We start from the raw sequence: 19,463 nt of genomic DNA, 5'->3' as shown, positions 1-19,463 counted from the left end.
GGTAGAGTTGGTAGACCCGATCCCTGCTCACAAGGAACTTACTGTCTATGGGAGGAACTGGACTAAATATCTGAAGCTGAGTGAAATTAGTCAGAGTTCAAATGATGGAAAAATATGTTCAAGTGACAAGTTGGATAAAAATGAAAAACTTAAAACCTAACGATAATAATAATAATACGGTATATGTTAAGCGCTTACTATGTGCAGAGTATGGTTCTAAGTGTTAGGGTATATACAGGGTCATCAGATTGTCCCATGTGGGGCTCACATTTTTTAATCCCCATTATTACAGAAGAGGTAACTGAGGCACAGAGAAGTTAAGTGACTTGCTCAAGGTCACACAGCAGACAAGCGGCGGAGCCGGGATTAGAACCCACGACCTCTGACTCCCAAGCCCAGGTTCTTTCCACTGAGCCACGCTACTTCACTTGCTGACCACTGGAAAAAAATCTAACTAGTCTTTGTTTTTGTAGCTCATACTAATGATGGTGACACCTTACCCAACCACGCCTAGGGAAATGACTGAAAAGACTGAACTCTGGGTGACATTTTCTTCTTCTCGGCTTGCATTTAAAGATAGAGTTTTTCTGCATTTAGTAGGTTTGGATGTTTCATGATGTCATGGCTATTTTCTGTCTCTTCACTGGTTTTCTATCAGTTTTTGCACCTGTGGTGAAAAAAGAAACCAGGAGCAATGGTTCACCAAGGGAAGAGAGAAAGTGGGCTGTGGAAGAAGTTCTTTGGTTAGGCTATAGGATTTGAGTCTAACAATTTTAGGGTAGAAAAATAGTAGCTTTTACTCCCCCAAATTCCATTCTCCCAAACTTCCACCCCTCTCCCCGGCCAATCAGCCCTTAATGATTTCTAACACATTTCAATTATTTTTTTAAAAGGTAGAGTATCCCCAAGCATTATACTTTATCGTCTGGTGAGAAACTCCCTTCTCGAAGTACAGTCACCCTTTACAACTGCTTTTGAAAAATCTGGCTCGGAAGTCTAGGGGGTCAAGAGTTTCACCTCTATATGCATCTCTCTCTGCTTTTAGGAAAAAAAAAAATTGATCAGGACTGCTTTCAACTTTGGATTCATTACAATGCGGTAAGTGCGGAATCTAGGTAAGTCCGATAGTTGCTATTCCTGATTATCTTCCTTTTCTCCCCACTTTGTATCCCCTAACTGCCATTCCATCATTTCCACACCGCTTAAGTACTCACAACCTCCTGTTGTACTTATTGATATATCGGAGACTCTGCTATCTCCTTATGCAAGTAATTTATTTTAGTGCCTGTCTCCCACTTGTGATTATAAGAACCTTGAGGGTAAGGATCACGCCTAATTCTATTGTACTTCCCGAGCATTCAGTACAGTGCTCTGCACACATTAGTTGCTCAGTAAATAATATCGATTTGATGGATTAGTCCACGGTCCTCCCAGCGCCAACTCAATTCACTTCAAAAATTCACAAGGACGATGGAAACAAGGGAGTTCACCAAAGTGAGTTGACAGAGCAAGGTGAAATACTCTAAAGAGGAAGTCTTGGGATCAAACCAGGATTGAGTCTGAGTCCATAAAAAGAACATCAGTTAATAGTGAACAGCAGGGGATTAAAGACTGAAACAGTTTACTGCAGGCTAGGCTGACCTGATCCCTTAATCCATCTGTCTTTTTATATGAGAATGCTATGCTAATGAGCTGCATCAATTGTTTCCTGATGACATTAATTTTGTGACTTTTTGTTATTCTAAGCTTTGACTTTCACTCTGATAAAAATAAACAATAGGACAATTCCCATTAAGATGGTTCTAATCATGATAAACTCCAACCTGGCAGTAATGTGGTGGGCAAATACACAACCCCGGAGTTACGGAGAAAAGAATTCGGCTTTCTGCATGTTTGCTTCCTTGAGCTGCTAACACGTTCCATTAAAACCCTAGAAATTTCAAAGCATAATTCAAGGAGAACTTTCCGCAAATGCAATTTTCATTGCCCCATTTTCTTCCGAGAAAATCGAGACTTGAATATTAACACAAGGGAAGCAGTGGAACAGATAGTCATGATGGGAAATCTTATTAGTAAACAAGGGCTGCATCTGAAAAAATATTGTCATTAAAAGCTATGTAGTAGTTAATTGAGTTTGATATGAAATTTAGGGCTGGAAAGTTAATGACTAATGCAGCTATTTCACAGAGCTTGGTTACTGCAGTCTCCATAATGATCTCCTTTTGCTTTACAGCAACAGTGAAATTAACCTCTCCTTTGTCCTGCAGGTGTTGTGTTCTGATAATGCATATCCTTTACAAGAATGGGCACATTATTGCTTTGCATACAAATTAAACAGAAAGCTGAATCAATATCAGAAAAATGAAAATTTCAGGGATATCCTTATTCTAAGAATGCACAGCATTCCACCGCTTGAGGAAAGCACCCCAGAAAACAAATTTCTGGGAAACGGCTTTAACAGGAAAAAGAAAAAAAAAAGGAAAAGGTAAGAACCATGTGGATAATAGCTAATCATTTTTTTCTTTTTTCATATTAGTAAGAAAGAAAATAATTAAAGATGGACACAATGTTTTTCCCATTGTAAAAATAGCAAAGCATTGTATTTTAATCTTCTGAAACAAGGCTTCGACCAAACCCTTTTGGAATTCAATGGACCAGAATATGTTACTGCTCACTTGAAGATTCCCTCATTTATTGGTGTCAAGAAAAAAACAAAATGGAAAACGAGGAAGATGTTTGTTCCAAATTAAAAGATGTGTGGCTTCTTATATGGTATGGCTACATACCACATATTTGCCTCAATTTGTATTTGACTATATTGGGCCGGCCATTGTTAAGTCAAAAATACATTCCTTGACCTCAAATATCCAGATTATTGGGGCCAAAGTGAATTTTAAGATCCTAAGTCATCTGGACAATTTGCTCCCGTAGGCATCCGTTAGTGAGTAAACTCTTTGTGGGCCGAGAACGTATCTTGTGCCTCTGTGGTAATTCCCAAGTGATTAGTACAGTACACTGGATTTTATTGGCTTCATTGTGCCTAATCCTCATACCCTATTCAAGTTGTTTTTTGATGAGTGTTAATGAAAGTGTTGGAATAAGCTATTTTCCACTGAGGTTGGGGACCAGAGGAAGAAGGGGTGCAAGGACACCTTTCAAACTCCACTTAAAGTGATAGCAACTAGCTCATGAGAAGGATGTACGTTCAGTGGAATAATGATCAGTGTCGTCCCAGGCTCAACCTCATGGCCTCAGTTGTTTCTCTCTCTTCTAAAAAACCGATGCAACAGCCTCCTCATGACAATGACTTTGTATATTGTAGATGCTCTGTTCCATAAACTGTTTACATCTGCATTCTGTTTATCAGGGATGAATGATTAATATGCTAATGGAAGATATTTGGGATGCGGGATCTGAGAATCAACAAAATCATGCATGTTTTGCCTAGCTACGGATCAGGTCCTGCCTGCCTACTTCTTCAGATGATTTTACTGTTAACTGACAAAGTTGCACTGGGCGCACTCCCAAGATGTTCTCTATTCTCCTAGCAGAAAGCATTACATAGAGGGTGGGTTTGAGGGCCTTGGTTATTAGCCACAGGTTTGTTATTTATTTCAAAAATCCAAAAGCAAAGTGGGATCTGAAGCATAATGATAATCATTAATAATTGATAAGTGCCTGATGCAGAAACAGAATCGGAGATGTCGTAGAAAATAATAAGCAAAAATTAAACCAACTGGGCGCAGTGCCCAGGAAATCAGCAAAGTAAACACAATGGGCAAGGAAAAAAATATGAATATCTGTGAGTAGAGAGGGAAAGAGAGAGGGAGCGGGAAAAGGGGGAGGGAAAGGGGGAGATGCGGGAGGATTAAAGTGAGCATGAGAGAAGAGGAGGGGGGGAGAGGGAGGAGAAGAAGGAGAGAGACAAAAAGGGGGAGAGGAAAAAGGAAACGGAGAGGATGATAAATGAGGGAGAGAAAGGGAGAGACAGAGAGAGACAGCAATGCATGAAAAACGTGAAAATAAAACACTGAGGGAGAAAACAGATTTTCAAATGGCAGGAGAAATAGAATCATTTGGAAGCTGTTCCTACTAAGCATCTTGAGAAACAGTCCTTTAAGAGATGAAAGATAAAAACCCAGTCGAATAGATGTGTCAGGCAAAGCACTGCATTTTAAAATCAACCAATTTGCTAAACAAAACTGTAGATATTTTTAAGACCTTGTTCACTACAATGGTGACAGGTGTAAAACTGTCAGAGGTTAATACCTTCAGAGTCACATTATCTCTACAATGTTTGGCTTAACCTTTGAGGAGCCAAAGCTGTTTCCTTCCATGGTCCCGGAGGCTAATCACTCATAGGAAAGGGTGAAAATTCTACAGATTTCTAGGACCGAGACATTGCTCCTACCTAAGGATCCCATTTCTTTTCTTTCTTTTTATGCTATTTATTAAGCACTTTGTGTCAGCGTGGCTTAGTGGAAAGAGCAGGGGTTGGGAGTCAGAGGTTGTGGGTTCTAATCCTGGCTCCGCCACTCATCTGCTGTGTGACTTTGGGTAAGTCACTAAGCTTCTCTGTGCCTCAGAGACCTCATCTGTAAAATGGGGATTAAGACTGTGAGCTCCACATGGGATAATCTGACTACCTTGTATCTACCCCAGTGCTTAGAACAGTGCTTGGCACATAGTAAGCACTTAGATACCACTATTATTATTATTATTAAGTCAAATGCTGTTCTAAGTGCTGGGGTAGATACAAGTCCCTGTCCCACATGGAACTCACAGTCTAAGTGGCAGGGAGAACAGGAGAAATGAGGCACCGAGAAGTTAAGCAATTTGCCCAAGGTCACACAGCAGAAAAATGGCAGAGCTAACATTAGAACCCAGATCCTTCTGACTTCCAGGACCGTGCTCTATCCACCAGGCTACACTCCTTCTCTTAAAAGACCTCTGTGTCAATTCCATGTCAAACTTGATGGCATCAGTTGGAGCACAGCCAATTACAGGCGAGGAATTAGGCCAGGAGAATGGCCAGGAGAAAAATGGAGTGAAAACCACAGAGCTATAAGAAGGCTCTGTCAAGCTTTTGATAACCAATCTATCAGTGATAATTACTGAGTGCTTATTCTGTGCAGATCACTGTACTGAGTGCTTGTCTCCATCAAGAAAATATACCCAAGCTGTGATCTTCAGAGATTCCTCTCGATCTCTGCTCTTCCTCCCTATGCCTCAAGAGGTTTAATCAAATGTACAATGATCGTGAATGAAAAATAATGAATCCAATGACTTTGAAAACATAAACCTCTATATTCATGCTAATAACAATTATTACTTTATAGGAAAGGTTTTTATTCCCTGTAAGATCATGCTACAGTGGATTTTCTTTCATCCTTCTTTCTGCAACATTTATATCTGACTTAGTCCCTGCCTTTCCAAGTCCAATGTCCTCCAGCAAACGTTGCCAGCAATTCTGAATACTTTCAATTAGTAGTTCTCTACCCTCTGGTCGCTAAGCAACTGACCTGTGGTGAAGAATACATAATGATGTTCTGCATACCCACCTTGGAGTGTCAGAACACGTAGGCTTCAGTAGTAATGCTTCCTCTCATATTGATGGCACTGATTTTCTGGCTGTACATTATATAGCAGGGTTGATTATAGGTTTGATATCATAATGGTCACTGAGAAACTGGGGCAGGAGAAAGGGAGAGGCTGTTTCCCGTTGAATATCACATTCGCCTTTCACCCTGCAGTACCATAATATTTTGCCCAAAGAGGGCCCAACAATCAACTAACGGCTTGTAATTCCACACAAAACAAGATTTCACAGGAAAACACAAGTGAAATGTGAAGAATATAAGTAACTGGGTTGAAGGGGCCATAGCAAACCAATCCGTGGAGGGGAGGAAACCCGGTAATAGTAAGTGGTATTTGTTAAGTGCTTCCTAATGTACCAAGTGATTAGGTAGTTACTAGATAATCACGTCAGACATTGTCCCTCTCCCACAAGACCTCAAAGTCTAACGAGGAGGGGAAACAGGTATTTAATCATCATTTTACAGTTGGAGAACTGAGGTACAGAAAAGTTAAATGACTTACCTAACATCACATAGCAGATAAATAAGACCTAGGTCCTCTGACTCCCAGGCCATTGTTCTTTCCATTAGTCCAGGCTGTTTCTCAAAGGATGCTATCAGTTAATCAAGCAATCAATCATATTTGTTGAATACTTATGGTGTGCAGAGCACCGTACGAAGCACTTGGGAGAGTACAATACAAGAATATAAAAGGCACATTCCCTGCTTTCAACAAAAAGTTACAGTCTAGAGGGGGAGACAGACATTAATATAAATTAATAAATTACGGATATGTACATAAGGGCCGTGGGGCTGAGGGAGGGCTGAATTAAGGGAGAAAATCTGGGCAACACAGAAAGGAGTGAGAGAAAAGGAAACGAAGGCCTAGTCAGGGAAGTCTTCTTGGAGGGGATGTGCCTTCAATAAAATTTTGAAGGCAGGGAAAGCAATCATTTGTCAGATATGAAGACATTCCAAGCTAGAAGCAGAAAGTGGGCAAGAGGTCGGCGGTGTTATAGATGAGATGGAGGTACAGTGAGTAGGTTGGCATAAGAAGAGCAAAGCGTGCAGGCTAGGTTGTAGTAGGAGAGCAGCGAGATGAGGTAGGAGGAGACAAGATGATTGAGTGCTTTAAAGTCTATCGTAAGGCGTTTCTGTTTGATGCCGAGTGAATGGTCAACCACTGGAGGTTCTTGAGGAGTGGGGAAAGATGGACTTGAATATTTTTGTAGAAAACTGATCAGGGTAACAGTGAAGCATGGACCGGAGTGGGGAGAGAAAGGTGGCAGGAAAGTCAGAAGAGGCTGATACAGTAATCAAAGTGGGAAAGATAAGTGCTTGGGATTATCATCGTAGCAGTTTGCATGGAGAGGAAAGGGCAGATTTGAGTGATCTTGTGAAGGCTGAACCAACAGGATTTAGTGATTGATTGAATATGTGGGTTAAATGAGAGGGGTGTCAAGATTACAGGCTTGTGAGACAAGAGGGATGGTGGTGCTCGCTACAGTGATGTGAATCAGGGGGAGGACGGGGTTTGGGAGTTAAGGAGTTCAGTTTTGGACACCTTAAATTTGAGGGGTCGGTCAGACATCCAAGTAGAGATTTATTGCAGGCGGAAACGTGAGGCTGCAGAGAGGAAGACAGATGAGGGTGGAGATGGAGACTTAGCAATCATCTGCATAGAGGTGGTAGTTGAAGCCATGGGTGTAAATAAACTTTCCAAAGGAGTGGAGGTAGATGGAGAATAGAAGGGGACACAGAAGCGAATCTTTAGGGAGTCCCCCACCCCCCGGTTAGGGGGTGGGAGGCAGAGGAGGAGCCCACAAAGGAGACAGAATGAGCGGCCAGAGAGATATGAGGGGAACCAGGAGAGCACAATGTTATTGAAGCCTAGGTTGATTAATGTTTCCAGAAGGGGGTGGTCGACAATGTCGAAGGCAGCTGAGAGGTCGAGGAAGATTTAGAATGGAGTAGAGACCATTGGATTTGGCAAGAAGGAGATCATCTCTGACCTTTGAGAGGGAGGTTTCTGAGGAGTGAAGGGGATGGAAGTCAGACTGGAGGGCACTGAGAAAAGAACTGGAGGAGAAGAACTTAAGACAGTGGGTGTAGACAACTTGCTCAAGAAGTTTGGAGAGGAAAAGTAGGAGGGAGAAGGGGTGATAACTGGAGGGAGCCATGGGATCAAGGGAGGGTTTTTAGAACAGGGGAGACATGAACACGTTTGAAAGCAGTGAGGAAGAAACCACTGGAAAGTGAACAGTTGAGATGATGGTGAAAGAGGGGAGAAGGGAGGGGGCAGGTGATATGATAAAGGATGAAGTGATGGGGTCAGATGTGCAGGTGGGAGGGGTGGATTTTGAGAGGTCAGGAGATCTCCTCTTGAGATACTTTTGGGAAAGATGGGAGAGTTGAAGAGGGGTCAGGAGGAGGGAGGGACTGGAGAGTTTTTAGTGAGAGCACATTTTATAGTTTCAATTTTCTCAATAAAGTAGGTGTCGAGGTCATTAGGGGCAAGAGAAGGGGGAGAAATGGGGATTGGGGGTTTGAGGAGGGAGTTAAACATCTGAAATAACTAGGGAAAGAGAAGGGCATGGATGTCAATAAGGATGGAAAAATAAACAGTGTCACAGTTGAATGCAACATAAGAGTCCCCAAGGCATGCAAATGAACTTTATTATGTAGCCAGCAGGAAAGGTTTGGTACTTGACCCTTGGATACTTTTCACTCACCTCCTCTCAGCTTTGAGATTAGTTTTCCATTCCACAGTGCATTAATGGAATCACGGTTAATCTGCACATTGCTTCAGATGAATGATCGGCGGAGTCAATATTCCTCTTCCGTCTGTAAATACAAACACTGAAAGTGTGGGTTCCAGTTTCCAATATGGGCATGGGGGACAGTCCAACAGGAGATAAAGATGAATCGAAGGCCATGCCGGAGGAGAGGAGGGGAGAGAGAGTGACAGAGAGACAGAGAGGAGACAGAGATCTAGAAAAAGATGGTGGAAAAAGGGAGGGGAGAGATAGCAAGGGAGAGCAGAGAGACAAAGAGAGATGACAATATGCAGGAGAAAGAGAGAAATATGAAAATCTTCCAATGCTGTTCAGCTAGTAGAACTCTGGAGAAATTCTAATTATGTGTTACCTTATTTATATTTACTGTATATTATTTAGAAGCAATCCAAAAATTCTGTCTCCCTATACAATCACTGCATTTTCTAGTACACTGTGGCCTTCAGGTTGTGATTATTGTTAAAACCCTAAAACCTACTGTTATTATGTGTGAATATACATTACCATATCAATTATCAGTGCTGCTGCACCTAAACATAGGTCCTGGCAGGCTTCAAATCTAAGGATGAAGAGGTGGACATTTTCTCTAAAGGAACACATGATACCTTACAATGTCATCTAAGATTTCCCGATATGCCTGAAATTTAAAATGGGATTCTCATTTTTTTTTAAATCTACCATGTCCTTAATACTTAAAAAGCATTCTCTCTAGGTAGTCAGAACCTAAACGTCTAGTTTTCCCTGTTATACTACACACTGCAAAGGCACCCGTAAGAAAGAGGTTTACTCTCTGCCAGGTATCTTTAATTGCATAGCTTTAGTATGACCCATCTCTTTGGATCCCTTTTTAAGATGTGTTCCTTCACTCTCTCTGAGACAGTGGGAGTATTCCAGTTGTGCAGCCCAGAGCATGGAAAACTGGCAAAGAGACTGAACTTTCAAGAATCAGGATCATCTGCAGCCCAATGTTTGGGAGGTGTCTGCAGGCAGTCCATTTGAGAGGAAAGGGAGACTTGTGCTTTAATAATAAAAGTGGCTGAGATCGGTTTTCTATTCTTTTATTCTTAGTATATGCATACAATTTGTGTCTGACCACCAGACTTCTCAGAGGCTGGGACCTTGTCTTCGACTTCTACCTTAATATTAGTAAATAATTATTACGGTATTTGGTAAGCACTTACTATATGCCAGGCACTGTACTAAGAAACTCAGGTTGGAAACCGTCCTGTCCCACGTGGGGCTCACAGGCTTAATCCCCATTTTACAAATGAGGTAATTTAGGCCCAGAGAAGTGAAGTGACTTGCCCAAGGTCACTCAGCAGACACGTGATGGAGCCAGAATTTGAACCCATCACCTTCTGACTCCCAAGCCTGTTCTCTATCCACTTGGCCATGCTGCTTCTCTAACTAGTGCAGTACTCTGAGCATAGTTCAAGGGACACATCTTTCATTTTCTATTTATACTGCATTTCCCCAAGATCAATCAGTGATGATATTGATGATGCTGATGATGACAATGATGATAAAATAGAATCCGGGCTCCTACTGAGTTCGAATCCCAGCTCTGCCACTTGTCGGTTGTGTGACTGTGGGCAAGTCACTTAACTTCTCTGTGCCTCAGTTCCCTCATCTGTAAAATGGGGATTAAGACTGTGAGCCCCACGTGGGACAACCTGATTCCCCTATGTCTACCCCAGCGCTTAGAACAGTGCTCGGCACACAGTAAGCGCTTAACAAATACCAACATTATTATTATTACTGGCAATTTTGCCTACTAAAATTGGAACCCCTCACCCCCAACTCCCCACAGCCAACACCTGTTTCACATCTGAAAAGAATCATCCTGGCTCATTCTCCAGCCTTTCCTCCACCCTAGCAAGTTTAAATGCAAAAGTGAAAGTACTGGGTCCAGAGAAATGGAAGGATTTAAATAGAGCACTCACCAGATACTTTGCTTGGGAGGTGCCTTGCTGAGGAGCACATGGTTTTTGATGTTTTCAGCTTGATTTAGCGTTGGATAACCCGACGGTTTAGGACTGCATTAGCAACTACCATTCAGCCCATCTCTGTCTGAGTAGCAGCACAGGGTAGCTGTCTACACAATAGGAGGGAGGTAATTAGCAATATCCTTCCAGCAGAATAGTCCCAGGGTGAAAATAGGTGGACATCACCTAGAGTGACTAAGACAGCTCTGAAAAGAATGGAAATGGTGTTGGCTTGAGGGAAAATTATGCTGCTATCCCATAAGGCTGGTGAACAGCTCTCTCTCCAAGGAGAGCCCACCTGTTAAGAAAACTGTAAATCTAAATTCCTGCAGGTGTGTTCAACACAAAACTAGCTACTTCTGATATTTAGATTATAAACTCCAGAAGGGCAGTGTCCAAATCTTCTATCTTGATTGCATACCCCTTCATGCCTAGAGCAGTTCTCTGCAGATAGTGCTTACTAAACAGTGATGATCACAGTGATCATGATGGTGATTTAGCAAAGACTGACTTTCTAGGCAATTTCTACATTATCTCACCAGAAGATATTTCTGTTCCATTTAAATTGTTTGCTGGGTCTTCATGTCCCCTTCTTTCCCCTTTCACTTCAGGATGACTTCCTACCAACAAATCTGAAAATGTCAAGATCCCCGGCAGTGCCAATCTAGGGCCTCTTCTATTGGCAGTACTTCCCAGGAGAAGCACCATGGGATAATACTCACCATCTGTAACTTTTGCCCTTTTGTTAAGGTAGATCCTGTGCGAATGGCTACCAAGACTGACCTCGGTGAAGTAAGATTCCTCTCCTTTCTCTAACGTTCCACTTTCTCACCATCCCTCTCCACTTCTTTCTCCTCCTCTTTTCTACCTACATGATGGGGAAGCAAGTGGGCTATTTTAGTTTGTCTCCTCTTATAGCAAGGTTGTCTGGGTCGATCAGGGTTAACAACGCAGTGGTTGGAGTTTCTCCAGGGGTATTATCAAAGGTTTGATCAGTAAAGAAAGCCTTCTCTGGAGCCACTCTCAGAGACAGTACAGTGGGCTGGATGGATCTCATCCAATATGGGTTTGCTTATGCTTTGATGTCCTCATGCTAACAGAGCCTGCCACGTCCTCTGAAACTTGAGAGCACTTTTGGACAAGAACCACTCTCCAGAGCTTCTCACAATAAGACTCCACGATCAACTTTTGTCTTTCTGCCCTATCTACTCGTAGCCGGTTGTCTCTCAGTGCCTGAGATGCCCATCTGTTTCTCCAAACTGCTAATTCCATCTCTCTTATTGACTCTTCTGGAAGGCTTCTCATAGTAAGCACATGGCTCCCCTATGAAAGGTAGCACTGAGCAGTCATCTAATTAATTCAAAAGAGTTTGTCAATCTGGATAATTCAACCCTCCTCCCACCAAAAATAAAAAAAAATCACATTTTTTCCCCCTCAGAGTATTGCTTATTTAACCTGGATAATATCCCCATTTGCCTGTGCAAAAGTAGCCTACAGATTCTCTTATCAAAGTACTATTCTAGGCACCTACTGTGTGCAGAGTACTCTACTAGACAATTGGAAGAGTATTGCCAGTCCTGCCATAATTTGCGCTGTCATCGTATGGTTTAGATAGGACATTATTAAAGAATTGGGACCGTTCTTCCCACAGTTCGAATTTGCCTGGGTGCAAGGTGATGTTGAAGAAATGGGTTTGTATATGTACATATCGTTCAAAACACGTGTACTACCATATGAATTTTCGCAAAATGAAAGATTCAAAATGAACACCGCCCCCCCACACCTACATTACAGAAAAGCTTATTGTTCAATAAAATAAAAACTCAGATCCTGCCCTCAAGGAGCTTACATACACTGGGGGGAGAAAGGCAGACAAATTATTTATAATATAGTGTGAACTGTGGGTGAGTCGCAGAGTTAAATGATTGTATTGTATCTAAGTGTTTAGGTCAGTGTTTGTAAAAATAATTATTATTCAGTCGGTGGTACCAGAGTGTGAAAAGATGGGTAACTGAGTGAACGCAGTAAATCAGAAGGAGACTGCCCTCGGATAGCCAGGATTGAGCAAGGAATCCGAGCATCTGGGATTTGGGGAAGGCTCCATTGTCTCTGGTCTTGGAAGCAAGAAAGAAACATTGGATTTCGGTGAGAATGCAAGTCTGCCTTCTTCAGTTCCTTCGGTGTTCAGACCGGAACGACATGAGCCTGCCACAAAAACGAGCCTGGAAAACGTTCACCACTTGTACCAATTGTCGTCCCAAAAGATTGCCATTCCAGACCAAATTGTTTCAGCCTTCCTCTGTCTCTGACCGAGGAAACATCTTGACATGACACTGTCTGCCCCCCGTCCAACCCTTCAATCTCCCTCCTTTGCAAAGATCTCTAGGACGCATTGCTGCTTCCACCAGCATCGTCTGGCATCAGAGAGGGCATTAATTGGATTATTTTAAAAGTTTTCAGGGAGCAATTAGGGTTTCTCACTACAAATTTTGCAGCTGGAGCATCGGTAGCTGCCAGGGATAATGGAGGATGTTTAAAACCCAACAGCAACACTTTCGTTTTGCTTATTTAACGACATGCCCGTGTTTCTCTGGCTTCCTCTTTATTTTAGGTACATAAGAAATGTTCAGTCACCATCATTACCATTATTATTCTTTCTCGGAGCCAGTAACCCAGTTTAACACAGCTCTGCTTTCAGAGTCGGTTCGGTTCTTCTTGTCCTGGGATGAAGCCATCATTGATCACCAGGAATTTCTCATTCACTCCATCTCTCATACTGATGCCATGCCATCTTCATAATAATGGCATAGCCAAGTGGAAAGGACACGGACCTGGAAGTCAATTGAGCTGGTTTCCAATCCCAGTTCTGTCATTTTCCTGCTGGGTGAGCTTGGACAAATCTCTTAACTTGTCTGTACCTCAGTTTCTTCATCTGTACAATAGGGCTTAAATAGGGCTACAATAAGCCTTGGGCAGTGAGCCCCATGTGGGGCTCTACCCCAGCACTTAGTATTGTTCTTGACCCATAGTAAGTGCTTAATCAATGCAAATATTATTATTACACCTGGGAAATTTCCCACAATAGAACCGTATGTTTGTAGCAATTTCCTGACTCTGGCCTGAATATACAGTCAATAAACAATCACTGGGTTCAGATCCTATGTCTGTACTCCTGTTTTTGTGGTAACTATACAATGGCCCTGGAGTTGTCCAAGAAATACCCCAGCAGGAACAGGGGGCAACTCTGACGGCCATGATCTGTGGCAAATGATCGATGGCATCACTGAGGGCGATGGCAGTAAAATGCTACTTTGGCCCAGGAGCAGAGAGGTGAGTTATTTGGACCGATGGGAGTAGTCAAAGGAAAAGTTGCTTTCAGAACAAATAGGACTTTCTGCCTTGATATTTGACCAATGTCAAATTCCAAAACAAATCATCTTCTTGGCTCTCAGAAGAAGCCTTCAGAAGAGACAGAGGATTCAAGAAAGGTAGCAACGAAGGAAGTTATAATTCCGGGAAAGGCTTTGATAAGTAACTGAAGCCCGATACGCACGTCAGAAAAGAACATTATAGGAAACAGCCTTTCGGGGTCATTTCCAGGGTCCCTGGTTCTTGTTTCTTTAATGCTAACGCCTGAAAATACAACTGTTGTTGCTTCAGGTAAGGGGCCATTTCTACTACTGAGAAACAGTATTGTCTAGTGGATAGAGCACGAGCCTGGGAGTCAGAAGGACGTGGGTTCTAACCTCGGCTCCACCACTTGTCTGCTGTGTAGCCTTAGGTAAGTCATTAAACTTTTCTGTGCCTCCATTACCTCATCTGTAAAATGGGGATTAAGACTGTGAGCCCCGGGAAGGACGGGGACCGTGTCCAACCTAACTTGTACCTATCCCAGCGCTTAGAACAGTACTTGGCACATAGAAAGCCTTTAACGAGTACCACAGTTATCATCATTCAATTCTGCAGAGTCAAATCAGGGTCAGAACTGATTTTATCACTCTTAATGGTCACACCTTCCGTTACTTATAATGTCGACTGCATCATCTTTTCACTCTTACTCAATATATGATCATTAATCATTATGGTGTTAAGCACTATTCTTGCCCCACAAGGGGCTCACACTCTTAATTCCCATTTTACAGATGAGGGAACTGAGGCCTAGAGAAGTTAAGTGATTTGCCCAAGGTCACACATCAGGCAACAACCCCTCTCCTGATTTCTGCCTGCCAAGCTGGCCTCTCTGTTGCAGTGGTCTCCTAACAGAAATCGGGAACTGTCTTGACCGATTTAGGCCGCGTGGTCAGCCTATATCTGATTTTCATAATCGTACTAGAGGTTCCCTTCAATTTGAATAATGCGGTCATTTTACTTCTCCCCAGTTTACATCTTCCCTGCTATCACCTCAGCACTTGCCCATCACCTTAGCTCTCATGCACTCATTACATTTTTGTACGGATCTTTTTATGTACACTACTATGTGACCATGTCTTCTTCCTATGTGTCTACGATTATATGTGCTTCCCAACTAGATTTTAAGCTCCTTGTGTGCAGGGATCATGTCTTCTTCTATTGCACTCCTAGTGTCATGTCCCCAAACTCTCAGAACGGTGTCCGACAGGACAGCTGGCAGCAATGAGAGCCAAAGGGCAGTCATACCTTCATGCTGCTATTACAAAAAGAACATGATCATAACCGCTGGAAAGAGTTGGAAAGAGTACGGACCAATCTTTAAGCAATACTTAAGAATGCAAGTAGGAGCTACCCAAGCAATAGACATTTGAGCTCCGTTAATTCTCTCCCCTGCCCCCGCTGCCTCGAAAAACCCTGCAGTGATTTGTCTCTCTCTGTAATTCAGGATTTTCGCAGGCCCCAGCAAGCATTAGCGGAAGCAGACATTAGGAATATTTACTTACATTACCATGAAGCCAGGGCCATACAGAGAAAATCCCTGTACTGGGAAAGATGGGAGGTTTGGCTTTGGCTTTTTTTTTTCCTACTTGCCTCTATTATGCCTGTCCTTTCTCCTGTAAGAGGATGAGAGAGACTTTAGAATACTGATACGGTGATATTCAAGACAGGCCTCCAGTGCCGTATTTACTGAATGATGAATATCTACTCCGCGCCCCTTGGCGAGACCCAGGTATTCGGGTGGGTACGGGATAAGCTCAAGGCAGCCAGGGACGGTAGGCCCGGTGTTTTACTACCCACCCTTTCGCGGCGGGAGGAATCAATCTCGAATGTCTGAAAGGCCGTAAATTTCTGTTGAGAAAGGAAACCCACAGGTGGGGTTTTCTTGGCGCATTCTCTGGTGTGTGTGCCGTGATATATCCCATTATGGATTACCTAGGCTGAATGCAGAACTGTTTTATATGCAGATTTAAGGTAATGAGCATTCAAGTTTAAAAAATGGCTCTGGTATCCTGTAGCTTCTCAATAATAATATACTCTTACATTCCAACAGAGAAGGATGGATTATGGGTTTTTCAATTTGCATCAGGCATATTAATTGCAAAGTAGGGCTGCTACATAAAATATCAATGTACTGGAACAAACTCTTAATGTACCAGGATATGAACAGTCACATTCATTTCTGGAAATTTAAAAGAAACCATCCCTTTTGCCTCTCTACCTCTGAATATGGTACAGTTTCTTAGTCAGTTAATGAGAACTACGTAACCACTGTTTTCCAAAAACCTTAATTAGCTTAAGTGTTAATAGGGTTTTTCTAGTCATTGTGCAGGCAAACTACACAACAAGCCATTAGGGAAAGAGAATAATTCACAGGGCCTGGAAAAAAAACAAAAAACTTTTTTTGGAGTTGCTTTTAGGAAACATGATATGGAAGATCAACTTTATGTCCTCGTAGGAGGCAGAGAAACGCCACGCTGAACTTTTATTTGTATTATATTTCTCAAACTGCGAAGAGAAATTCCTAAACTAGTAAAAGTGTAATTGGAAGTGTTGTAAGTGATTTTCAACTGGGGATTTGCACTGCAGGTTTAATTGTATAGATCTGTAATTTATAGTACTTTATTTCTTGGGAGCTACTTAAATTATGTATTCTCTCCTAGACGTCAGGCTTGTGAAGTGCCTTATTAAATGGAAAGATGGTAAGGAACAAGTTATTGTTTTTAATTGTGAACGTTCTGATGACTGGCATTAATAATGGATACTTTCGTCAGAAAGGGATAAAGATTAGGGAATAGAAATCTTCAGCAATAAATAGCTTTAATCTAGGTTTAGTTGAAAAAAACAACACAACAGCAATTTAGGAGACAGCTTCATATGTAAAAAACTCAAGTTGGGCCAGGAAATACAACCTATCAGAGAGGTAATTGTAAATGTTTATTTTAAATAGACTCTATTTGATTTTTAGTACTGGTCTATTGTTTGCGAGCTTCCTTTTTTAACCCCACATGGTTTTCTGCTTCGTATTAGGATTGCTAGTTTTTCTCTGTCTTATGAGCCATGGCAGAGGATGGGATCCTCCTTTCAAAGCCCAACAGAAAGAAAAAATATTTAAGTGTGCATGCCACAGCTGCAGGCACTGAATTATCACACCAGGGAAGAGAAGAAATACCACCCACATAATCCAACCAGACCCGATTCATTTTGTGTCTGGTGCAATAGCAGCCGTCTTACAGAACCAAAATGAGTTTCCTTTTCAATCTACAGGAGGGGGAAAAAAAACCCCAAAATGTGAGAAGGCCGTGCTTTCTGGTGCAAAACAAACATTTTTTAAAAACTTTACTCTTTTAATTCCTCATTTTTCTAACTACATTTTTGACCTTCCACAATCATATAAGCCTTTGGGGGCGATGGGTCAGAAATGAGGGCTCTAGAGGTCCCTCAAGCATTCACAGCCCAAGTGAACCTGCAACGAAGGGAACACTGCATTTTTTAGCAATTCCTACAGAAAATCCTTGTGCACTCTCACTCACTGTACCACATTTGACAGAACAAATATGCACGGATACGATTTCATTTATGAGAACATTGTAAATCACTGGAGCCATAAACTGTGTTCTCTGCATCTGTAGGATACTAAAATTTTGAGAAAGGCTGAAAGCATGGTTTTCTAGTTTGTATTACATTTTCCAGGAGGATCTTAAACCCAGAGAATTAAATTTTAGTTTCTCTAAAGCAGAACGGAAGAAAGCCAAATGGAGTTTTGCGATTGTTTCATTTGCTGGCAATTATTTCAAGTGAACACCTTTTATTTCCAGATGCTTTTCCCTCGCATGAAGTGAGGCAATATGCCACACTGTCCGTGTTCTTTTTTATAATGAGAACTTTGATCGGAAGCAGTTTCAAGTGCCACCTTGAAACTGCGCTTCTTCAGGTTTTCTTTCGTGGTGTAAACATCGCGGCCAAAACACGCGGAGCCTTTAGTGCCTGGGTCAAGAGAAGCTGCCATTTCTGTTTTTGTAGAGCTTAATCATGAAACCATTTGCTCTATATGGGCTACTCGGGGTGGTTATCAGCTCGGACCCTGTCTCTCTCTCCCCACTGATCTCTCTCCAGTTCCCCTACCAAATGCAACCACAGGAAACTTCAGCTCGGTGTCAAAGTGCCTACAGATACAAATAGGTGGAATTGCATTTGGATGCCTGCTCCATCCACCTTCACCTCCACCTGACCACCCAAACGGAGACGCCGGTCTCATTTCTATGTAAAACGGGCTGGGGAGCTAGGTTTTAATCTCTAAAATCCCTGTCAGTGAATGACACTGATGAACGCAGCCTAAGAGGAAGCCTAAACAGAAAAGAAGCCCATGGGCGGGGGGAAAATAACTGTTCTGAGAGCTTTTGCATGGTTCCCGTTGCTAGGGAAACCACTTCTTTGTCTGTACGTGTTTGGAATGACTGCCTCATTAGAACTCCGGCTCTCAGACAGTCAGTTGGAGGGGCGGTGTGCTGTAAAATAAAAGGGGACACATCCGGAGAGTGGCTTAACCCCAAATTAAGAAAAATAATGCATTAAAAAGACCAATCAAAAAGATAAAAATGTAGACTTCTGTTAGGCAGCCGTGGTATAAGAGAGATCGTTGATATTTATTCTGGCCTATTCTACTTCTTCGTTTCATGTATTCTTTAAGGTTTTCAGTTGAATCAGTACACGGTCCCCTCCCACCCCCCCACCCCATATTCCCCACCTCCCTTTTCTGCTTCTTTTTTTAAGGAAGTAAGCAGAGAGGAAATGATATGTGAGAGACAACAAAGAGTATACATGAGACCATTTGGAATTCTCCAAACGGAGAAAAACGCTTTCTTGCCGCAATCATCTTTTTCTTTATGCATAACAGCCGTTGGCTTTGCTGCCCCAGAATCAGAGCAGCTTTAATTTTCTCACTCGAGCCAAGAGAGGTAGTGAATATCTATGGGGGGAAAATTGTTGTTCTGACTGAACAAAAACAAGGAACAGTTAACAATATAGAAATCATCCTCAATGACTAAGAAAAGCAATTCACCACAGTCCACCAACTATAAACTCAGAGATAAAAAGAGTTGGTGTGAAAATACTAGAATTTCTAGAAAGTTCTGAGCAGCTTCAAACGATTACTTATGTTGTTCCTCAACTAGGAGTCAGATTTCCCCTAGGAATTCAATCTAGTCAATATTTTCATCTTTAAAAGATGAGAAAAGGGACCACCACAACAAAAATAAAATCCTCCTTGTCCACACCTGGGAACCTTCTGCTCATTCCCTGTGGGTTTGCCCCAATCCCCATGGCAGACATGTGTTTTCCAGTAACGCCACCTCGAGAAACAGAGACACCTCCTACGGAATCCTGGGGATGATTCATCTCAAAGACTCCTTCTGGGGAGCACGACTGTACTCATTTGATATTCACAAAGATGACTGAAGAGAGCGGGTACTTCTTGACTTCTCTGATCTCTGTCTAAGATTTTGTGCTTGTCTATATTTTTTAACTTTTTCTTTGAAAACAGTCTATTTAACTGTTTTGTTCAAGAAAGTACTGTGTCTCACCACCTACTCTGAACTGTAGCCCTAACCCTAACTCTAACTTTAGTTTTGGCTCTACCTTCAGCCCATGATCCGAACCTTACTCACCCGTCCATTGTAGCGGAGTAGCCTATGGTTGAC

Source organism: Ornithorhynchus anatinus, chromosome 14, assembly GCF_004115215.2.
Source record: "Ornithorhynchus anatinus isolate Pmale09 chromosome 14, mOrnAna1.pri.v4, whole genome shotgun sequence".
In the NCBI taxonomy this organism is placed as follows: domain Eukaryota; kingdom Metazoa; phylum Chordata; class Mammalia; order Monotremata; family Ornithorhynchidae; genus Ornithorhynchus; species Ornithorhynchus anatinus.
This window is presented reverse-complemented; position numbering follows the sequence as displayed.